Genomic DNA, 23,975 nt, shown 5'->3' on the forward strand with positions numbered 1-23,975 from the left:
ATGGGTTTAGTGGAGCTGCATCGATGTAAAGCAAAATGTTCAAAACCTTTTTGGCTTGGGCTGGATGTCCTTGAAATCTAATGTTGGTGGTACCAAAGGCAGATGTTTCATCCTGTCTCTCCTTCACAGCACTTAACTGCAGTAAAGGGAATGTTTCCTCAAAATACTTTATTACATTTAAAAAAAAAAAGATTTTAAAAGAAAGAGACAAAAGATGCATAGTAACCCCCCAAAAACATTGATGATTTAAGATGGAGAGAAAATGAATTTAAGAATATTTTCCCCACAGAATCCAAAGAACTGTTGTACAGATTGTGTAGAATTTTAATTTAAAAGGAATACGTTTTTTTTTTTTTAAAGATCTCCAGGCCTTTTAACTTAGCTTAGCATAAATCATTGAATCGGATTAGACCATTAGCATCTCGTTTAAAAAGTTTTTAAAAGTTTTGTAGGTTTTCCTATTTAAAGTTTGATGACTATATTATGATATAAAGTAGCACCTGAAAATAGCACCAGCCAGGTAACGTTGCTGCATAATATCTTGTTTGCAGCCATGATACAGCAGCAAAGTAACTTGATTATTACACCAAAATGAGAGCCATATTGACTTTGAAAATAGCAACCTTTCAATGTCCGTGGGTTTTAGAACTTAGTACAAGATGTAACTACAGAAGAGTCCAGCTTTAAACTCTTTGTTAAAATTTTCAAGACATGCTAACGGTCTAATCATATTCAATGATTTATGCTAAGCTAAGCTAAAAGTGTTCCTGCTAGACACAGCGATGGGCTGAATGGCTTCAAAAATGGTAAAACTAAACCAGGGGTGTCCAGACTTGGTCCTGGAGGGCCGGTGTCCTGCAAAGATTAGTTCCAACCCCAATCAGACACACCTGGGCTAGTTAATCAAGCTCTTACTTGGCTTTCTAGAAACATCCTTGCAGGTGTGTTGAAGCAAGTTGGAGCTAAAATCTGCAGGACACCGGCCCTCAAGTACCGACTTTGGACACCCCTGAACTAAACTGTTTAACACTAGGAAAGTAGTAAAATGAGCCTATTTCCAAAAAAGAGCAGTGTTCCTTTAAACAGTAGGAAGAAAATAGAAAGGGGCAGGAATGAGCTAAGAAGAGAGACAGCCAGGGTGAAGCAAAGGATAGACTATGAGAGACGGAGATGGTCTCCCAGTGCATTGAGCTCCAGGCTCCAGAAGTGAGATGTGACTGAATACATTACAGTCAAACAAGAGCAATGCATCTCATAACTCAAACAGTCCTCTCATCTCACTTTCAGTCTTTGCCTGCACATTCGCGCAAGCCAATTAGTCATCCATAGTATGAAACATGAGCCAAGCTATAGCCAAACAAACAGATGCAAACAGCCTTAATTCACACACACTTTAACAGGAGATGCACATTCCTCCAGTGTGTTTGTGTGTTGTGCTGTGGAGTCTGGACTGTGGCTCCAGCATGACGAAACAAACCTGCAACAACCTAAACTGCAAACAAGAAGCCAATGACAACCATAACTCAAGACATGCAAAGAGAGAGAGAGAGTTGAGATAAGAGAGAAGGAAGGAAAGTATTTATCGAGCACACACACACACACTCTCTCTCTTACACTCCCTACTTCACTATGTATTGTATACGGTGAAACAAAGTATGGTTATTTTTCAAAGCAGGCTTATAAAAAATGTGTCAGAGCTGCTAGTCCTGCAAAATTATATTACAGTGCTGCATCTGCATTTTGTGGTAGTCATACAGTATGTGTGGTTAGTGTTTATTCTTTTAAAATAGGTAATCGAGATGTGTCTTCATTGGGGCTGTTAAACAGAGTTCAGTTTCAACCCTGTTTCAACACACTGACCAGTCGGTTTCAAATAAGACCCAATTAGTTTGATCAGGTGTGTTTAGTTAGGATTAAAACTAAACTGTGCAGAGCTGTGGCCATCCAGGAACTGAGTTTGACATACACTTCAACTATCATATGTAGAAGTTTTTTCCTGTTTCCACAACAAAAAAAAAGTTCCAAACCGTGCAAAACTGCATTGTTTAATTCAAGATTTTGCCTTGAATGTACGATGCGATCTAGGGGTCCTTTCTTCGTAGCTTGCTTAAATGATCTAAGATGATTTTGCAGATCCTGGATCTGTTAATCTTGATAACTGATCTCTGGCTAATTTGGTTCTTTAAACAATTTTGCGTATCAGATTAAAATGTCTAGATGAACTGATCTGAGATCGCTGCATGTGTTTTGAAGGACAGCTCTATCGATCCTCAAAATCATGATCAGCAATTGGCTGATGGCACAGCAGCGTAATGACATCATCTGATTAATATTCAATTACCATGTAAGCAAACTTACATGAAGTTCATAGTAATCGGTTTGTTAAATATGATACGCAATTACTCTCTTAGATCAAGTGATCAAAATCTTCTTTTAGCTCCTCAGTCAAGACTGAAACGTAGAGGGGACAGAGCTTTCTCTGTACTGTAAAACCCAAAAAGTCAAACCATTTGAGCAAACCGATTGCAATAATCCATTGAAGTTCAAAAACTACTTCTAATGAGTACAGTGAACTTAATCGATTTGAGTAAACAAAGCAATTTAAGCACAATCATTCATTCATTCATGTTCTTGTCGGCTTAGTCCCTTTATTAATCCGGGGTAGCCACAGCGGAATGAACCGCCAACTTATCCAGCAAGTTTTTATGCAGCCGATGCCCTTCCAGCCGCAACCCATCTCTGGGAAACATCCACACACACACTCATACACTACAGACAATTTAGCCTACCCAATTAACCTGTACTGCATGTCTTTGGACTATGGGGGAAAACCCGGAGGAAACCCACATGAACGCAAGGAGAACATGCACAGAAATGCCAACTGAGCCGAGGATCGAACCAGCGACCTTCTTGCTGTGAGGCGACAGCACTACCTAATGCGCCACTGCTTCGCCCAATTTAAGCACAGTAAAACCCAATAAATGAAGAGAACTCAAACTAACTGAGTACAGTAAAACCCAATAAGTTAAGGCAACTCAAACCGTTTGAGGAAACAGATTACTACAAACCATTTGAGTTAAAAAACTAATCTATATGAGTACTGTGAACTTACTCCATTTGAGTTGACGTAAACAGGTATTTAATTAACTCATTACCTTCAGCACTGAGTTCAAAACTCTTTTTAAATAAGTAGAATTAACTTTTGGTCAATTTTGAGTTGACTACACTCATTTGTAGGCCCACACGGAATCTGCGCATGCAGAATTTTGCAGATTTTTCGCAGAATTCCGCAGATTTCTGCAGATTTTTAGCCCATTATTAAATCTGTTTATTTACTTGAGTAAATGTGTAAATCTGAATAGAATTAGTTTTTATTCAGTAATTTATTAATTTTTATTTAATATATTAGGGTTTTACTTATGATACTCCGCTGGAAACTCCCAAAATAATTCTGCAGAAATCCGCAGATTTTTACCAAAATTCTCAGCAGAAATAGCTTCGACTCAAGTACAGCACCTTGATCAGTCTTGTGACTGTTTTTCAATGTGCTTTAAAAATAAATGAACTTAAACTTGAACTTAAAATACGGTGTTCTTTAACTGAACAAAAGTGAAGTGTCTTTTAAAAACAGGGATCTTCTACTTACTGGTGGTTTTAGTGTTTTAGTTTTAGTATACATACACAATGCTCAGTTTAAATGAGTACACACAATTTTGAAAATGAATATTTTTATTCATTTCTCAATGAATACGTCATATATTTTGGTGTGTTTGACCAAAACATATTTAATGAAACAGATATATTTATTAAAATAGAAGTGGAAAGATAAAACATTTAAACTCAAGCAAAATATAGCAAAATAAAATTACAAACTACAAAATTTCAACTAAAATTAAAATTTTAGTTTTGCTTTTTTTTTTGCTTTTTAAAACATTTTTTATATTATTTTATATACATTTTTGTCAATATCACACTCACCTAATAAGAGTGTCAGTAAGCCAAGATAGCTGCAAGCAACTTCTTTACCTCCAGAGATTGAGGGGCACGTGCCCACTAAGCAATTTGCATTGAGATGAATAGGAATGCTAGCAGATAGATCTCTCCACACACACACACACACACACACACACACACACACACACACACACACACACACAGTCACACACAGTCACATACACACACTTCTCTCCTGTGTGTTTGAGCTCCACAACGCACAGCTAGAGTGAACTCGATGAATATCTCCACTGTCTCATTACGAATATCCCTCGGCCCTCATTACCTTTGTCTGAGATTCAAAGAAGCTGCATCTCTGCCAATCAATCCTTCTGCCAAATTCTCTTTAATGTCTGATAGTGATGTCACTGACGCCTGACTGGATCACATCAACAGTAGGAGACGCTCAAGATAACACAGTCATCTAAAACTTGGTGGTCACAGAGAATTCATTTGCTTGTTTTTGAAAACAGTTTAATTGGGGTTAATGAGGGCTTAAGGTCAGGGGTTTGCACTACCTTGTTATGGACATCTACAAGAAAGAAGTGTATATGAAACAAATAATTAAACAAGTAACGCATTTCAAACTCACAAAAACGTACATACATAGTGCCCTCTAGTCGATTTGTCATCTAAAATGAGCAACGAAATGTACTCAGGGCAATGTATTTCAGGTTTCACACACAAAAAAAATATTAAAGGCCATGTTATTATACTTTATTGAATGCACACTGAGGTGACAGGGTAGACTAAAGCAATTCCACAGCTTGGTAGCATTTCGAAAGTGTTTCTGCAGAGTAACACACACAGAACACAGAAGTATTAATGCTTACAATGGTGTCGGCTACATACGGTATGATCACCTCAATGCAGAAGTATAATTCAGGCTTAAGGCACATATTTCTCATGAGCCTGGTTTGGAAACTTATTACCGCTTATCATCGTTAGGCTTCTTTGACACAGTTTGCAGTGTATCAATAAGTACAGAACTAAAAATTACTTGACTTGACATCGGATTGATATTTGACATTATCCTTTTATATAACCCCCTAGGCATGTGCCGGTATAAGATTCTGACGGTATGATAACCTTGGATATAAATGTCACGGTTTCATGATATCACGGTATGGAGATCACTGCTCTAAAATATATTTTTTTAAATGTCTGGGTAAAAAACTAAAACCCCTTTGTACACAATATAATTTAATTTGGGAAACATTTAAATTATTTTAGAATAGTAAACATCTCAGGCTAAATATTTCGAATGAATCATTGACTCCTGCTGTCTGCATTTGTTTCAAAAATACAGATTTCTTTACAATTTAAAATGGCATCTTTGGAGATCTTTTCTGCTAGAGATACTGTTGTCCTAAAAAAAAAAAAAAAACAAACAAACAAAAAAAAAGTAAATAGAAAATCGTACTCATACCTTAGGAACGGTAAAACAAAAAATGTTGACGCTTTTAAAACCTTGACCTCTCCAAACCGGGGTATACCTTAAACTCGGTTATCGTCCCATGCCTAGTCTGAGAGTGTTTTGGGGGACTAGAGAAGTTCTGATGTGCCCTGACATTTATGACGCTTAAGACACTGAAGTAACCTTATTACAAATGCATAAAACACAAGAATAAATAATATTTTAAACATGAAGAACAATTACTTTAAAGGGGTGGTCCACAGTGTATTTTTAAGGCTTGTTTGTGTTTATGGGATGCAAAGCAATCTGTGCTCATGTCTCACTTGTAGAAAAATATGTTATTTTTTTCATATATCTTAAATTGATTATATACTCAGCTAACATGAAAATAACTGTCATATTTCCTAGTTCCACTGAAAGAGGCCCTCAAGAGGCTCTGATTGGTCAGCTAACATAATGTGCTGCGATACGTGGATCGGCTCCACGTCACTCCCCTACAAGGACGTGCTTTTACACTGTGTAATCAGTGCAGTCAGAGCAGCTGTTAGCAACGTTAGCTGCCTGAATCACACAGAAAAATGAAAAGCACACCAGACACATCGTCTGCTCTAAAATAAAATCTAACAAGTTTCTTTCATATATATTCAGAATAAACATGTGTAAGTACTATAAAATGTTCTCATATCTTTTACGGTTTCGTTATTTGAGATGTAGAACGCATGGTAAACATCTGAATAGAGACACACTGTAGTGCTGCTGAAGATTGTGGCTGTTTACAGCGGTTTGACTGATAAATATATATTTGTAGCTAAATTGTTAATGGTGCCAAACAGCATTTCCTGTTGTTTACATCCTTGTTTACAACCTTGCTACAACTTACTGTTAAGAAACTGCATGTAGAAGATCAATTTTAACTAATAAAAATACCTAGAGGTTGTGGCTCACAATCCACAGCTTCATCGGTTGGAGGAGTTTTAACCGAATCCAGCACTGAACTGGGAGAGATTGTGAAAGCTCTCCTTGTCAAATGCTAGCTATATATATTTTTTTATTATTCTCTGGAGCGTAATTAACACAAAATTGTAAGCACTTCTCTCTTTGTGTCATGTCCTTTGGAAGCCCAAATACAGAAGCAGAACAAACTCTTTGGAAATAGCAGCATTTGAATGACATTACAGCGCCTCTGGCCACGCCCCTTCACTGCGCAGGGTGTATGTGTGTGATGAATGCATGTAACCTGAAGCATTTGTTACCTCACTTGGCCGGATGTATTTTTTTGTAATACCTAAACTTCATATGCAGTAGGCTTTGCTAAGCTAACTCTGCAAAGGTAATCTCTCCCTGTGCAGAGATGTTGTTTATGTTTACACAGCTTCATTACACATCAACTAAAGTTTCAAAGATAATATATAATAATATTTTAATATTTTATTAATATTTTACCTTTTATTTATATTTTTGCCCAAATAATATCAACCTTACTTTTGACTGGTTGAACTATGGTAAAATACATAAATAAATAAAAAATAATAAATAAATAAATAAATAAATAGCATGTGTCACCTTCTGAATAAAGCAGCATCTGACCACGGTGGTCTCACAAAGTGAAATGTGTCATAATTCCAACTTATTCCTGAGGATAAAAAATGAAACAACCTTTCTAACCATACTTTTTATTTAACTGTTGTGTCTATCGGAAAACAGCTTGTTGTGAATGCAGAATAAGATGAAATCAGTCCTCAAGCACTTGCAGTGCTGATGAAAGTCTGAACTGGTTGTGTGTTCGTGTGTCTGAGCACTTCTTCGAGCCCCGGGGACAGCTGACACAGCGGGCCACAGTCTCCTTAGTGCAACCACACTCTTTTAAGAGCAATGGGGTGGAAGAAAGATCAGTCCCTTTTTACTCTTTGCCTTTCTTCAGAGAGTTGAATCAAAAGAGGAAGGCCAACTGAAGTGGGAAACGAGTGGGAAGAACATGTCACAGTGTGTGAGAGAAATATTTTTACTAGAGATACAACAAAAGAGGGAATACGAGATGCATTTTTGCTGGAAATGAGGAGATCAGGGAAATATGCCGAGCACAGAGGTCTCTCCCTTAGCAGACATGTGCCGGACTCCAAGCTGTGTTTTACTTATGCTGGGATTGCAGATAATATACTTCGCAATAGCAGAGATTCAGTTTATCGTGATTATTATGGTTATGGAAGAATACAACACCTGCTGTATGTGATATTAGCATCATGAAACAGGGCTGCATAAATAATCACTTAATTACTTTCATTTATTCATTTTCCTTCGGTTTAGTCCCTTATTTATCAGGGGTCGCCACAACGGAATGAACTGCCGACTTTTCCAGCATATGTTTTATGCAGCATATGCTGCATCCCAGTACTGGCAAACACCCATACACACTCATTTACACACGCACTTATAGAATATGGTCAATTTTGTTTACCCAATACACTTATTCACCTTATTATTCGCCGAGGAGCGGGCGCAGCCATTTGAATCTTTTTGGCTCGAGACTTCCGGTCTCATTCACTTCCATTCATTTTTAGACATTAAAAACTGCTTGTTTCGCTGTTTGATGTTGCAAATCGATATTTCCTTATTATATATTCCTCATTATTTTTACTTATATTTTCCTTATTATTTATTCTACTTGGTCTACTGTATATAGTTATGCAAACATTTGTTTGTAGAGCAAGTAATTGGACCGTTTTCTGCCGTTTATTATTCCTAGTCATTTCTCTCATTGGAGACTGAATCAGACATTCTAACACAATCGAGAAAACAGGCCTTCTACGGCATTTTAGAATAAAGTCAATAGCGCATGTATTTGGAATGTGTGGGAAACCAGAACACTCGGAGGAAACAACACGTGGAGAACATGCAAACTCCACATAAGAATGCCAACTGGCCCAGCCTGGACTCGAATCTGTTATTTCTGCATAAAAATGCATGAGATCTCTTTCAGTTTGAGATTAGTCCTCCTCTCATTTCTTGAAAATCCTCGTCTTCCCTTTCCCTCAGATCTTGTTTACACCTGGTATTAAGATACATTTTGTTCCATGAGATCACAGGTAGACATGGGAGACACTCTGCTGTTTACACCTGATGCTTAAATCTAAGATTTTTATCACTTTTGATCAATTTTCCGGTAAGGAGGGGGCTATCTGTGGATGAAATAAAAGTATTAAGTTGTTGCTAAGCCATGACCCAAGTTATATTTTAATACATTTTAGATACTTAGATGTACCTTTAAGCTATAATATGGACAGTAATATTTACTTGTAGATACTAATATGTGCTTTTAAAGCACAAAGGTGACAGCTTTTGTACATTTATGGTCATTTTTAGGCCTTTTTTTGATCTTTTAAACAAATAATGCTAGATATGTTTGCATAGATAAAATATTGTACAGTCAAAAAACATTAAAAAAAAGTTAGAAGAGTAAAAATAATTACATACATTTAATGAGAAATGCAATGATATAGGTTTAATTATAGTGTATCTACTGTACAATGTTGCTTAATGCAAACATGCAATGTTTTGGTGACTGAGTTTTTATCTTTCGATGATGCTTTGCAAAAAAATCGATTAACAGCACATGAATGAGTTTATATATGAAATTAAACATTCAAAAATCAGTATTTCACAAAAACTGCATGGAAGCTGGTGTTTGAAAATACGCAAGAACACTGGATAAAAAACTAAATTACTAAATAAATACTAAAGAAATGGAATACATGATAAATACCAATTAATTCATTTTTTAAAGGAAAACTTAAATATAAAGCTGTAATTTTTATATATATATATATATATATATATATATATATATATATATATATATATATATATATATATATATATATATATATATTTATATATATATATATATTTATATATATATATATATATATATATATATATATATATATATATAAATAAATTTTTTGCTTGTTATTTTACTAAATTAAAATGAGCTGAAACAACACAATTCTTGAGATTTTATTCAGAAAACTTAATTTTTCATGTTAAATCCACATAAATGGGTTATAAGTGTTAAGTTAACCTAATCAATTTGTGTTGGGACAACATGAATGAATTGCGTGGAACCCTGCATTTTTACAGTGCAGAAAGTGTTTTGCATAACTTGGCATTAGTCAATAACTACTCAATAATAATTATTGCCACATCAAGAACAATAATTGACAATAATGATTTTTTTTTTTTGCCATAATATTGCAGCTCAACCGTTTTATGACTTGTTTGATTTTTGAAATGTTTGATTTATGTACAGTTTTAAACAGTTGTTGTTATTGTAACATTGGTTAAATTGAGGTATTTGACATGAAGCAACACAGATTAACTTACAAAATTAAACAAACAAACAAACAAATAGGCTGATGAAATAATATGCTTCAACAAGTTCCAAGTTAAGTGTAAATTTATTTATTTTCTACATTTTAATACAATTTCAAAGCTGTTATGAACCACATTCTCACTTTTTCATTATGTGATGTAATGGTGTATAATAATGTTGGGGGAAATCATTTGAAGCTTTTCATTGCTTTAACAAAAAAAGAGGGTATAAATACTACAATATAGTATTTGCAGAACAGTCATTTCTGTTTATAGGTCATCAAGCAGTTATTTAATGTCAATCCTTTTAAAAATGTGTGAATATCAACCAATTAATAAGGCTTGATACGCTACCTGCCTATTATATTTATTCATTTATAATTATTATTATATACTTCTTTTTAAATAAAGGGCAGTGTCTATAGGGCAGCTTTAAATACAACAACAGCAGTGTGTTCATGTGCCGTCTGTTTTAGAGTAACATGGGTTACATCTCAATTCCCCTGCAATCTGTTCTAGATAGTGCACGAAATTAGAACTGGACCACGATCGGCCCATCTGAAATCATAGCGTGTTGGAAACAGTATGTGAAAAGTGCCCAGATGGCACACCAATTCCCCGCGGGTTTTGTGAAATGTGCATTTTGTGCACTGCCTACAATGTATTTGTATTTGAATTAGCAACACTCTTCATTTAAGAGAGGAGGAATTTGTCACAGATCACGTTCAAGTGTATTTACACCAGAACTGAATGCTGCCCAATCGGTTTCTGAAGGTTTGCACACACAACATAGACACTTGATTTAGATTTTAGCGAGAAGCTGGCTCAGTGGGTAGCACTGTCGCCTCACAGCAAGAAGGTCGCTGGTTCAAGTCTTGGCTGGGCCAGTTGGCTTTTCTGTGTGGATTTTGCATGTTCTCTTCCTGTTTGTGTGGGTTTCCGGGTGCTCCAGTTTCCCTCACAGTCCAAAGACATGCATTAGGTGAATTGGATGAACTGAATTGGCTGTAGTGCATAAGTGTGTGTGAATGAGTGTGTATGGATGTTTCCCAGTACTGGGTTGCATCTGCAAAAAACATTTTCTGAAAAAGTTTGCAGTTCATTATGCTGTGGCAACCCCTGTTAAATAAGGTACTAAATTGATCAAATGAATGAATGAGCTAGATTCCAACACTTCTTTAGTAATACTCTTTTCGTAAACCGCCATTTATTTTGTTCTGGTTAGAAGTGTTGCCTTATGTGCTGTTTTTGTTTGTTTGTTTGTTTTTTTGTTTTGTAACCTGCGCAGTGAACGCGTTAACTCTTGATTTCGGGTGCTGGAAGTGATATGAGGTTTGCAAGGGCTGACCATGTTGTATCGTTGCACAGCTCTATAAATAACAAACTGTCAGTCCTCCACCATTGCGTGCCTCTAAATCTTTCATGCTCAGAGGGACTCAGCAGAAATTTCCGCACCTCGGATGCTGCAGCTTGTCTTTTTTTTTTCTTCCTCATTTCTGCACCGGTTGTTTTATGGCTGCCACATGATGGGGAGGAGAAGCCATTTGCACTGGTCATGCTTCTCTTCTGCTGCTCTCTTTGCAGATTTGAAGAGAGAATTCGTTGCAGAATTGGAATTTTACATCAACCTGATGTTGTTTCGTTTTTTTGTGGAATGGATGCACCAAAATGGAAATTCTGTCAGGAAACACTCTGGATGCACTTGGACGAAAATAGAAATAGAGAATGCGTTGTAATAATTATTAGTATTCTTTGTTTTTGTAAGAGTTTTAAGTCAACTTAAATTTAATTATACTGATTTAAAAAATGAAATTGTCATGAAGGGACGCTGACTATGGAGTTGAGGATCTACATGCAGTTTTATTAAGTAAAGTTTATTTATAAAGTAATTTTGAGTGGATCATGTGCTTATGATTGACTATGGCCGATCCTGCATTATCTAATGCATGATACATCGATCAGACGATTCCTAGATCCCCCCTTCCACCCCTACTCCTGCCCTTTATCCCTGACAGGTCGGCACGGTGGCCCAGTGGTTAGTACTGTTGCCTCACAGCAAGAATGTCTCTGCAAGCAGGGGAGTTCTCGAGACCTACCTAAGCTCAAACTCCCTTCTCGCTCTGCAAATGGGAGGGAGCCCCAGGCTCGAGCATCTTATTAGCTTAGGGCCCTCTCCCAGGACTGCATGCCAAGCATGCTTTATAGTCAATAATCAGCTAAGTGTGAACTTTTGAAAGAGTAGTCATACTGGTAAAGGTCAATAACAGAAGCAAACGTGTGCATATGGGTTAAGCAAGAGGGTCTGGGTCACAGGCAAAGAGTTCGGTCTTGGCAGCAAACTACGTAAACAAAGGGGCAAAACAAGGATAATGTCCACTAATAGTTAAACAAGACTCAGCCCTGATGTTTGTATCTGTGCTGTTTTTAAAGTCCATGTAATCATGCAATCCTTCGGCTGTGTGTGTGTAATCAATGCGAAACAGGAACTGGTGTGTGCGAGGTGCATTCTGGGAGTTGTAGTTCGTAAATGTGGTGTGTGTGTAGTTCTCCAGCGATCAAACTTTGATTGCTGGTGACTGTAACAGCAATAAAATAAGCACATTTATTGACCGTAACATTTTATTGATGGTGAACGACTTGAGAGGTATGATTTTAAGCAAGCAGCAGGAACATGTATAGTATATACTACATAGAAATTTAATGTCGGTGCATTCTTTGAGTGGAATTAGCTTTTTCATTGATGCCTAGATACATATATGTGTACATGAGCGGAATGTCTACGGGGCAGAATATTGAGCTTTTTTGAACTTTTACTATGGCGTAAGTTTTTTTTGGCTTACACTTTCGGTCAAATAATAAAAATTCTGATCATTTTCAGTAACGTGGTCAATTCTGTGCATTTTTATAAACGCCACAAACAAACAACAACAACAAAAAAACAATCTTATCATGAAATCATAGAAGTAGAGAATTGAACTGTGAATTCAGTGAATCGTTACTGTACATCCCTAACTATAACCATGTAAATCAGCTGAAAATTAAGAAAAAGTTACCTTCAAGGCTCATAGTTTTAGTTAGCCACGATAATAAGATAGGTCTCAAAGAATTATTTTGAAGGGTCCCTGCATAAAAGCTGTGGGACGTCCCATACGGCAGGGGAACTGGCAAGCCTCAACATCACTCAAAATCCATGGATGAGTTGGTCAGACCTCCTCTCTGGTGTAAACTCACACTGTCAGCCATCATACTTGTACTAGTGCTGTCATCTCTGTCTCATCTGCACACTAGAGAGCAGATGTTATTCTGCTGTCTTAATGACCACAGCTGTCAAAAAGGGAACAGAGATCTATTAAGGACACAGACAGATGTTAACTTGTATACAGATCTTACCTTATAAACCCTAAGGAATTGGTTATTTAGTCAAATATATGTATACCTCCAAATGTTTACTGGCAAAACATTTATGGTAAACATACTTGTAAAAAAACATATTAAGACATACGTGTGTAAAAGGCTATTTACAATGTTATTTTACATGCTAATGACTTAAGTGTCATGCACTTTCAGAAATAAAGTTACAAAACTCAATAGAGCCTGGCTGCAGATTTGCATCTGCACTTTCAGGCTTGCACTCTCTGACTTGCACTCTCAGGCAACTGCGCTTCCTCTGCAGGTGATGTCGTTTACAATCAACACCTGAGCCCGCTTGCATGAAAGTCCTTCAGTAATTTAACTTAAGGGTGTCCCTCTTGAGGAAAAAATCACAGAGGTAAGGGATTTTATTAAGATCCTTGCAACAAACTTCTTATCGATCACCCTTACCTAAGTGCCTTTTTTTAAACGTTTCACTGTAGTTTCTAGTAACATTTCCGTAAACAGATCGTAAATGTACAGATTACGTAAAGGAATGCTTGCCTTAAAACAGCTCTGCAGTACACATCATCTATGTCGTTTTCTTTCCCTTATTAGGTCGATCTCGACATTATGTTTTGAGGACCTACATGGTCCTCAAAACTGGGATCATGTAGAGACTCTTGAAGCTGCACTGAAACTGGGATTTCATATGGATGCACTCCTGCACAGACATGCTAATTTATCAGCATGCATATATTATGTATTATGTATGTCATGGTATACAACTTAAGCACTTAGAATTATTTGACAAAGGCGTCACTGGCAACGCAAACAAATTGGAAACTAACTTTTGGTTTATTTGTGTCGATCACAAGTGATGGTCACGGTTTATGGATCTGTGTGTTCCTCCTGTATGTTATGTATCATGCCTTGTGTGTTGTCATGTGTGAGGGTGTGTGTTTGTTTACCTTTTGTGTTGACAGCGTGCTAGGATCAGCTGATGTCATCAGCTGACTTATCATCCTCCAGCTGAACCTTATTTGGCTGGCTCTATAATTCCTCCAGTGGTATGTTCTGGTTATCAGTCCGTTGTTTGTCCTTGTTCCTGATTGTTGTCTCCCAGTATCCTTCACTGTCTGTTTGATGTCTTCATCATGGCCTGTGGCTGTCTTTTGTTTTGAACTTTCGTGTGTCCTCTGTTCATTTAAATACTTGCTTTTGGATCCTCCTTGTCTAAGTGTCGTGACAGTGATGTGACAAGAGAGTGCTGGTGTCGATTGTAAATGACATCACTTGCAGAGGGAGCGTGGGTGCCTGAGAGTGCAAGCCTGAAAGTGCAAGTGCCAGTCCCTTTTCACAAAACTTGTCACTGTGGCGGATTTCAAAAGGTACCATTTTGTACCTTACAGGTGCTTGGTACCTTAAAAGTACAATTTTGTACAATAAGGGTACACTTTTGTACTTTTAAGGTATTATGAGGAATACATCTATGCTTTTTAGTTATTAGTACTGTATGCACCTTTAAAAACAAAAGAAGATAGTCAATGGGTCCCAACAACCATTTATTTATTTATTTTTTAGGACAGTAAGGTCTGACTTTGCTTAGAAAAAAGTCTTGTCACTTAACAGAAATAATGAACGGTATAGAATAAAAGTCATGCTGCAGTGGAAAATGAGTTAACATTGTGATTGACTCACATGAGCTCGTAGGACTGCATCCATACACCTCTGCAATGACTCAAATAACTTATTAATAAAGTCATCTGGAATGGCAAAGAAAGCATTCTTGCAGGACTCACAAGAGTTTATCAAGACTCTTTGAGTTCATCTTTAATGCCTCCTTCATTTTACCCCAGACATGCTCAATAATGTTAATGTCTGGTTACTGAGCAGGCCAATCCTAGAGCACCTTGACCTTCTTTGCTTTCAGGAACTTTAATGTGGAGGCTCAAGTATGAGAAGGAGTGCTATCCTGCTGAAGAATTTGCCCTCTCCTGTGGTTTGAAATGTAATGGGCAGCACACATGTCTTGATACCTCAGGCTATTGATGTTGTCATTCATTCTGCAGATCTCTTGCACCCATACTGAATGTGACCCCAAACCATGATTTTTCTTTTACTAAAGTTGACTGATTTCTGTGAAAATCTTGAGTCCTTGTGGGTTCCAATAGGATGATGAAATCATGATTGGGATGGAGTTCAACAGATGATTAATCGGAAGAATCTACCTTCCGCCACTTTTACAAATGATCAACTAGTAGTCAAGTAGTCAACTGGGATCGATGGCAAGACTTTTGTCTGGTGTTTTTATTTTGGGGTGATATAGCCCTATAATAGATTGTAATTATTTTGTATTAATTAATCAGCACATCAGGACATCAGCACATCGGTCAAGTAGTCAACTGGGATCGATGGCAAGACTTTTGACTGGTGTATTTATTTTGGGGTGATATAGCCCTATAATATATTGTAATTATTTTGTATTAATTAATCAGCACATCATGAAATCCAATTGTTAGCTCGTACATGGATTTAAAGCCCAATAGTCTGATTTTTTTCAACATTAATATACAACACCATGCACTCAGTGTCACCCAGAGGACAATAGTGAACTTCTAAACTTCCGCTCTTAAGCTGAACTTACTGTTTTTCCTTTGATCAAGCAGTCTGGGAGTGTGCATCATGATAGTTCATAGATTTAGACAGTTTGAAGCAGATAAAAAAAAAAAAAAAAAGTCTACTCCGAGCAGCAGAAATAACATTAATTTTGTTTTTGGTGTCTGAAAGCAAAGACAGACTCTCCGGAGACTGTAATACGCTTCAGAGGGAAGTCTGAGAGGTGGCTAATGGAGCTTACAGAGATGATAAGAGCATTTGTGTTGGTGTGTGTCTGTGTTTTGATATTATTGGTGTTAAAAGCTCTGCTACTGCTCCTCATTTGTATTTTCAGCTCTCTGCGCACTACGCCAGCGTGGAGCCATTGAGGAAGCGTGTATCTTGGTAATTTGCGATATTTAAAAGCCTGTACACAACACACACAGGTGAAGCGGGTGAGCGTGTGTGTCTGGAGCTGACTGTGAGTTAAACCAGCAGGTGATTTGTAAAGCCGAGAGATGATTTTATTAGAGAGTGCAACAAGGTGTGAAGAGATTTTATCTCTAAAACATGCACACACACAGAAAATGGTGAAAAAAAACATGTTTTTGGGGGGTTGGAGAGTTGATGAGCTGATTTTATTGACACTTTTCTTTCAATTATGGTAAAAAGGCAACATTTTGTGTGTGTCTTCTGGAGATCTTGCAGGCAGTTGAATCATGTTTGGTCTTGGGATAAGGGGATTGTTTAGTCTGAGCTATTCTGGAAACAGAGATCGATATTGTGTGTTCTTTTTGGTGGCGCTTGTAGGAAAGAGTCTCGATTGATTGGAGAAATTTAGTTCACCAAAAACATCCAGTCATTTGGGCCAGTGACCTGAATATTATTATTTTTTCAGTGTACTTCAGTCTTAATCTGAAGAAATTTTCTGTTTTTTATTGTTCACATGGAGCATCTTAAATCTTTAAAAGTTTTTAATATTTCAAAACTTTACACTTAGCTGATGATTGATTATAAAGCAAGTTTGGCTTGCTCTCCCGGGAGAGAGCCCTGAGCTCAAAGGTCAGGTTGGGAGGTTGAGCCCTCCCGTTTGCAGGGCAAGAGAGGAGCTCTGAGCTCAGGTAAGGTCTCGAGAACTCCCCCTGTTTTGATAAAGAGCTGATGACAAAAAATAATTGGTGTGAAGAGATATGCTTTTGACTGAAGTGCTAAATTTAGATAAATCAATACATTTATGGGACATGTTTTTTGGACTGTGAGAAGAGACTGGAGAACCCGAGGGAAACAAGCACGGGAAGAACATGCCAACTTCGCACAGAAACGACAGCAGGCCTGTTTAAAGACTAGAACCGGTGACGTTCCTGCTGTGAGGCAACAGTGTCAATCACTGGGCCACCGTGCCGCCCGATACAGGGAAAGGTGGAGGAGTAGGGGTGGAAGGGGAGATTCTTCAAATCATAGATGACTGTAGTGAGAAACCCTGGCTCTATAGTGGGTTAGGAATCGTCTGATTGGTGAATCATACATTAGTTAATGCGGAACCAGCCGTGTTCAATCATAATCAGATAATCCTCTCAAAGTTAGTTTATAAATAAGCTTCACTTCGATTAAAAAAAAAAAAAAACGTACAAACATTTATACACTAACTGACAAATGTCATGTTTCCTATCCAAGTTTTAGGAACATCAAATAATAACTTGACTTCTTGTTGATCATTTGGTATTAGAAGTGGCTGATATGAAGAGCAAATGCCTCTATTATGCTTATTTTACCAAAATAAAATATGATCATGCCTTGATTTTTAGTTATTTAATTAGGACAGTAAGGTCTGACTTTTGCCATTGTGTTCATGTTTTTTTTTTTTTTTTTTAGTATCGATTGGTATCGAATTCAAGTATTGTGACAACACTAAATAAGAGTCGTTCAAACCTGCTCAACAGTGCATTAAGAGTGACTGGTCATTTTGTTAGGTTTGACTGGTCATTGAGTTAGTTTTGGGTTAGTTTAGGGCTAGTTTTGAGTGGTCATTGAGTTAGTTTTGGGCTAGTTTTGACTGCTCATTGGGTTAGTTTTGACAGGTCATTGGGTTAGTTTTGGGCTAGTTTTGACTAGTCATTGGGTTAGTTTTGACAGGTCAATGGGTTAGTTTTGGGCTAGTTTTGACTGGTCTTTGGGTTAGTTTTGGGCTAGATTTGACAGGTCACTGGGTTAATTTTGGGTTAGTTTTGAGTGATCTTTGGGTTAGTTTTGGGCTAGATTTGACAGGTCATTGTGTTAGTTTTGGGCTAGATTTGACAGGTAATTGGGTTAGTTTTGACTGGTCATTGTGTTAGTTTTGGGCTAGTTTTGACGGGTAATTGGGTTAGTTTTGACTGGTCATTGAGTTAGTTTTGGGTTAGTTTTGGGCTAGTTTTGACTGGTCATTGGGTTAGTTTTGACAGGTCAATGGGTTAGTTTTGGGCTAGTTTTGACTGGTCTTTGGGTTAGTTTTGGGCTAGATTTGACAGGTCACTATGTTAATTTTGGGTTAGTTTTGAGTGATCTTTGGGTTAGTTTTGGGCTAGATTTGACAGGTCATTGTGTTAGTTTTGGGCTAGATTTGACAGGTAATTGGGTTAGTTTTGACTGGTCATTGGGTTAGTTTTGGGCTAGTTTTGACGGGTAATTGGGTTAGTTTTGACTGGTCATTGGGTTAGTTTTGGGTTAGTTTTGAGTGGTCATTGGGTTAGTTTTGGTCTAATTTTGAGTGGTCATTGGGTTAGTTTTGGGCTAGTGCCAACTCGTCATTGAGTTAGTTTTGGGCTAGGTTGACGGGTAATTGGGCCAGTGCTGACTGCTCACTGGGTTAGTTTTGGGCTAGTTTTGTTTGGTCATTGAGTTAGTTTTGGGATAGTTTTGACTGGTCATTGGGTTAGTCTTGGGCAAGTTTGACTGGTCATTGGGTTAGTTCTGGGCTAGTTTTAGGTGGTCATTGAGTTAGTTTTGAGCTAATTTTGAGTGGTCATTGGGTTAGTTTTGGGTTAGTGCCAACTGGTCATTGGGGTAGTTTTGACTGGTCATTGAGTTAGTTTTGAGCTAATTTTGACTGGTCATTGAGTTAGTTTTGGGCTACTTTTGACAACAAAGACAGTGAAGAATTCAACAACTCATTGCTGTGAAATAAATACATTTGCAACACAGCTGACCTACATACAGTCCTGCACACACACAGCACAACACTCCTCATCTGTAGTGTGCGAGACGAGAGCTGATTCACTCACATCTGAGAGGGACAGCGCTTTTCATTTTTAACTGATTTGTTTGAAGGACACATCCCATAATCCACATGCCACCTCTTATTAACTTTACTGCCGAAGGAACTCTAGCCCGAGTGAGGGAGAGTGAGATCCATTGAATGAAAGCGATTCAAATGAAAGGTACTTCCTACGCACAATCCTTCCCCGTGGCCTTGTTCCCTCTTCTCTTTCATACATTCTGTCAGTTTCAAGAGAAGGGATCTGCAAGGGTCAATGTGTGGCTACCGCTGGGACTGCAGTGATTGACAGGGATGCCATGGTTACAGCGTCATAACATTCTTTTTGGCTTTTGCTAAAATCGGCACACATTTCAACAGTTCAGAGGGTTCAGGAAAGGAGAGAGTATTCACATATTCACAAATATGACTATAGATGTATTCACAAACTGAGCTTGACACGGATGTGGAGTTGTGTGAGGAATATTATTGCATAAACAGGCTGGATTTGAGGTCTGAAAAGGTCAATGAGATGGAGAAGAGCTTTTTAGGTGTATTTAAAAGTATTTCACAGCAGTGTACCTCCTATATGATGGTTCTATTGTGGGCTTTTGTATCAAAACATATGAGGAATGAGATTTTATACATTTATGTGGTATTTTTTTAATAAAACAGTAGCTTTTAGCCTTGTTGCACAATGATTGGTGGTTTACGGGGACTCTATGTATTTTATAGAAAAAAAAACTGCTTTTCATATGACCCTATCCCACCCCTATTTCTAAGCCCAACCCTCACAGAAAACAATCTGCATTATTACATATTCAAAATATTTCATTCCGTATGATTTATAAGCATTTGTGCCTGTGGGGACCTCAAGTCATGTCCCCAATTTATGAGTATGTGTGAATTCAATTTGAAGTCCCGACTAAGACTCAAAACATGTACTTGCACGCACTCACACACACTCTGAATCTCATCCTGCACTTACCTCACTTATCCAGCACACTCAAATCACATGTTTGTGTGTCTGTGCGCATGGTGAAATGTTTTCACAGCTATTGTAAAGCTCTTTCATCATGTCTGGAAATCCCTTCATCAGCACTTACTTGCATGCACACACAAACAGGTGCTGCCAGAGAGGTAGAGATAATGGTGTTTGTGTGTGCGCGTGTGTGTGTGTTTGGGATTCTTAAGGATTTGAGCTTGTGGGTTTAAAGAATTGTTTTTCAGTCATTTCTAGAAAATACTGAAGTTTCAACAATGCTGAAATGTGGATATTTTGGACAACCAACAGTCACAGTGTTTGTTGATTTGTTTTTTACTTAATTAAATCAGCTAAGCACAATTTTACACTGAATTATTCAGTTGCTGTGTGTTTAAACTGTAGGACATGTTTTGTTTTTTGTCAATGCTTGTTACTTCTCTTAATGAAATATAGTTGTGCTTCTCTTTCATCCCCATTCTTCACATTTTCATCCATTCATAATGTTTATTTTGCATACTAACATGTTTTTGCTATTTAGTTTCATATAAAAAAATCACTTCTATAACACACAATAAAGATATTATGGGCCCTATCATATACTCGGAGCAAGATGTGTTTGGCACAATTTGTTGCTATTTTCAAACCAGCGCAACCATAATTTTCATTTTTTCCGCTGCGTTGTTTAAATAGCATCCATTTGCGCCACTTTGTGGGCTCATGGGCGTGCTGGTCTAAAAAGGAGGAGTGTTAAGGCGCATTGTTGGCACATTGCTATTTTGGGTAACTAAAATAGACTATGCCATTGACCAACTAAAAGCTGGTCTAAAGTCCAGCAAAGAGTGTGTTAGTTATGCGCATATGCAGGCTCAAATGCTTGCACGTTGCTTAATACATACTGGATGTACAGCAATACACAAATATCTTTACATATAAAAAAAAAAGATTAAAATGTTACAAAAAAATATATAATTTTCTACATAAATATAAAAAACAACTGCATTTGTATAATGTTGTTATTATTTTTTCAGTATTATTTATTATATGCATATTTATACTTGTTTTAATGAAAACAAGTTTAGATTTGTCCATCTGTCGGGTTTTGGAGACGTCTGCTTCACCATATGGGGCATAAGAATAACGTGTGTTTGTACATAACTCAGTTTTTTGACCACACTTGGTTACTATTGTTTATTTATTTGTTTGCTGGATATTAGAACTGAATTTAGAAATAGTTTTGAAATAAATCTTTTCGCTTGACAACCGAAATTAAATAGGCTAATGAATGTCTTCAGAGGAGAGCGTACAACACTTTCTCTTTACTTCACACAAAGTGAAGTAAAGAGAAAGTAGAGGCAGAGGAGGAGGAGGCTTGTTCCTTTATGCTTGCGCTGCAGATGGTCTGTTTACCTATTTTCTCGCTAGTGAAGCATTCAGTTTTTCCACTTACAAAGTCTGACATGTAAATAGCAAATGCACCATGGCGCGACACAACTGTCTCTTAAAGGGAATAGGAGATGAGACTCTGATTGGTTGAATGGATAATATGCTCAAAACATACCCATAACTCAGTAAGAGAATAAGCACAATCATGTTAGACCAGGCGCCAAGGCACAGACCGTATTTTTCTGTCCTTAAAATAGCAAAAGTGGATACAGAGACGCCCTTAATGCTTTTGCGCCATGCGCTTTAGACTTTGCGCCTAGATCGTTAAAATAGAGCCACAAGACAGATAAGAGCAAAGTTATTGGATTTTTTCCTCCCTGCAGTTCATTCATTCATTCATTTTCTTGTTGGCTTAGTAGATTTATTAATTCAGGGTCGCCACAGCGGAATGAACCGCCGACTTATCCTGCACGTTTTTACGCAGCGGATGTCCTTCCAGCCACAACCCATCTCTGGGAAACATCCACATACACACATTCACATACACTACGGACAATTTAGCCTATCTGTTGGGGAAACCGAAGCACCCGGAGGAAACCTATGCGAACGCAGGGAGAACATGCAAACTCCACACAGAAACACCAACTGTGCCGAGGCTCGAACCAGCAACCCAGCGACCTTCTTGCTGTGACCTTCTTGCACTACCTACTGTGCCACTGCCTCAAAAATACCCACAAATAGTGTAACTCTTTGAAATTGTTAAGTTTAGGTTTTTATTCAAAGTGTGCCATTTTTGTGACTGTCACTTTAAATTTGATTGTGATTGTGTTCTTTTTTAAAAAGGGGCGGAGCTACAAATGCCTATCCGTCATCATAGGAGTAGATTTAAGAAATGTCTAACGTTAGCTCTGGAAAAACTGAAAAAATCAAAAGAAGTTGCTCAGAAGTTGACAACACTGTCCATTCATTCATTCATTCATTCATTCATTTTCTTTTCGGCTTAGTCCCTTAGTCCCTGTGGGTCGCCACAGTGCAATGAACCGCCAACTTTTCCAGCATATGTTTTACACAGCGGATGCCCTTCCAGCCGCAGCCCATCACTGTGAAACACCCATACACGCTCATTCACACACACACACTACGGACAATTTTAGCTTACCAAATTCACCTATAGCTCATATCTTTGGACTTGTGGGGTAAACCGGAGCACCCGGAGGAAACCCACGCCAACACGGGGAGAACATGCAAATTCCACACAGAAATGCTAATTGACCCAGCTGAGGCTCGAACCAGCGACCTTCTTGCTGTGTGGCGATCGTGCTACTCACTGCGCCACCGTGATGCCCACCTGTTAATTTATGTATACTAAAACGTCGCATTATGCCTTTTATTCTCTAAAATTATGTTTTGCAGGTATGACATGAAATCTCTAATGGCAGACGGCTGCTTCTTACTCAGGACTGTTTATGCTAATGAGGGAGATAGCATCACTAATGGGCGGGACTTTCCCCCTCTGATGACATGTAGAAAGGGAGAATGTCAATCAAAGTGTTTCTGCAGACTGCTTTTATCAAGTGTGATTATAAAAAAAATTAACTATATTCAGTCACTGTTGCCTCAAAACTGTTTAAACCCCTTATAAAAGTGATTTTTTTCTATAAGAAATAGATATTAATCTGAAACCATAACATTATCACATGACTCCTGTTTTTCTCCAGCTTTTTGTCATGCTTTCTATTTTGTCTTCTCATGTTTTCATTTGCAGTTTAATTGAGCAGTTCCAGACTGTTTGGAAACCTCTCCAAGATATTTCTTTGTGTGTGTGTGTGTGTGCTGTTTAGCAGTAAGATGAAAGCATGAGCGTGTTCATTGTGCATGTGTGATATTTTTAAACTCCTCTCTTGTCTGCTGTATCTGCTAGCCTGCGGCTGTTCTCATTTGCGCACTTTGATGATGAAATCAATCCTCCCACTTCGGCAGTGTAAGCATGTCTCTTTGCGGACAGCAAGAACGTCCAGAGTGTCCCAACATCCGTTGAATGTGTCACAACAGACCTATTGGAGGAAACACACTCATACTGTTCATATATTGGTTCCACTCTCACACATGGAAAATGCTTTATTTGTAAACACTCCTAAAACTAAAGACTCCAACATGAGGATTTTACAGTGATGCCTTGGAAATATTTATAAAAACATTTATAAAATAAAAATGAAAGTAAAATAAAAATCTTTTTGCTGTAATAATCCATACAATTGGTAAATGTGACTATATACAGTATATTTATGGAGAAAAAACAAATCCAAGCAGAAATAAATAGATAAATGAATGAGTGAATGAGTGAATTAATTAATTAAATAAATAATTAAAATATATAAGGACATAAAATAGTTATAAAAAACGTAAATAAAATGAAATTGAATTACAAATAAAATATATTTGTTTTATCTTAGTCCATCCATCTACATATCCATCTATATTTATTTATTTTTATTTTATTTTATTTTTATAATTTTTAAACATTTATTATTTATTTATTTTTCCATCCATTCATCCTTATTTATTTTTTATTTATTTATTTTATTTTATAATTATTTTATATTTATTTTAATTGTATTTATTAATTTTTTTATTTTATTTGATTATTT

At 37.3% G+C, this 23,975-nt stretch overlaps 1 protein-coding gene and 1 long non-coding RNA gene across 3 annotated transcripts in view; both read left to right on the forward strand.

The window, feature by feature from the left end:
• The window catches only part of lhfpl7 (LHFPL tetraspan subfamily member 7), a 241,961-nt gene that overhangs the window by 95,007 nt on the left and 122,979 nt on the right, over positions 1 to 23,975 (forward strand). The window lies entirely within an intron of this gene.
• Positions 10,191 to 20,875, forward strand: LOC147844465 (uncharacterized). Of its 2 annotated transcripts, XR_015492104.1 has the most exons (4): positions 10,191 to 11,673; positions 17,159 to 18,114; positions 18,182 to 18,499; positions 18,774 to 20,875. It is a non-coding gene; the product is annotated as an uncharacterized LOC147844465 (long non-coding RNA). The 2 variants fall into 2 exon arrangements; XR_015492103.1 differs by lacking the exon at positions 10,191 to 11,673 and having other exon boundaries at positions 15,075 to 18,114.

Source organism: Danio rerio, chromosome 5 (genome assembly GCF_052040795.2).
Source record: "Danio rerio strain M-AB ecotype USA chromosome 5, GRCz13ab, whole genome shotgun sequence".
NCBI classification, from domain to species: Eukaryota; Metazoa; Chordata; class Actinopteri; order Cypriniformes; family Danionidae; genus Danio; species Danio rerio.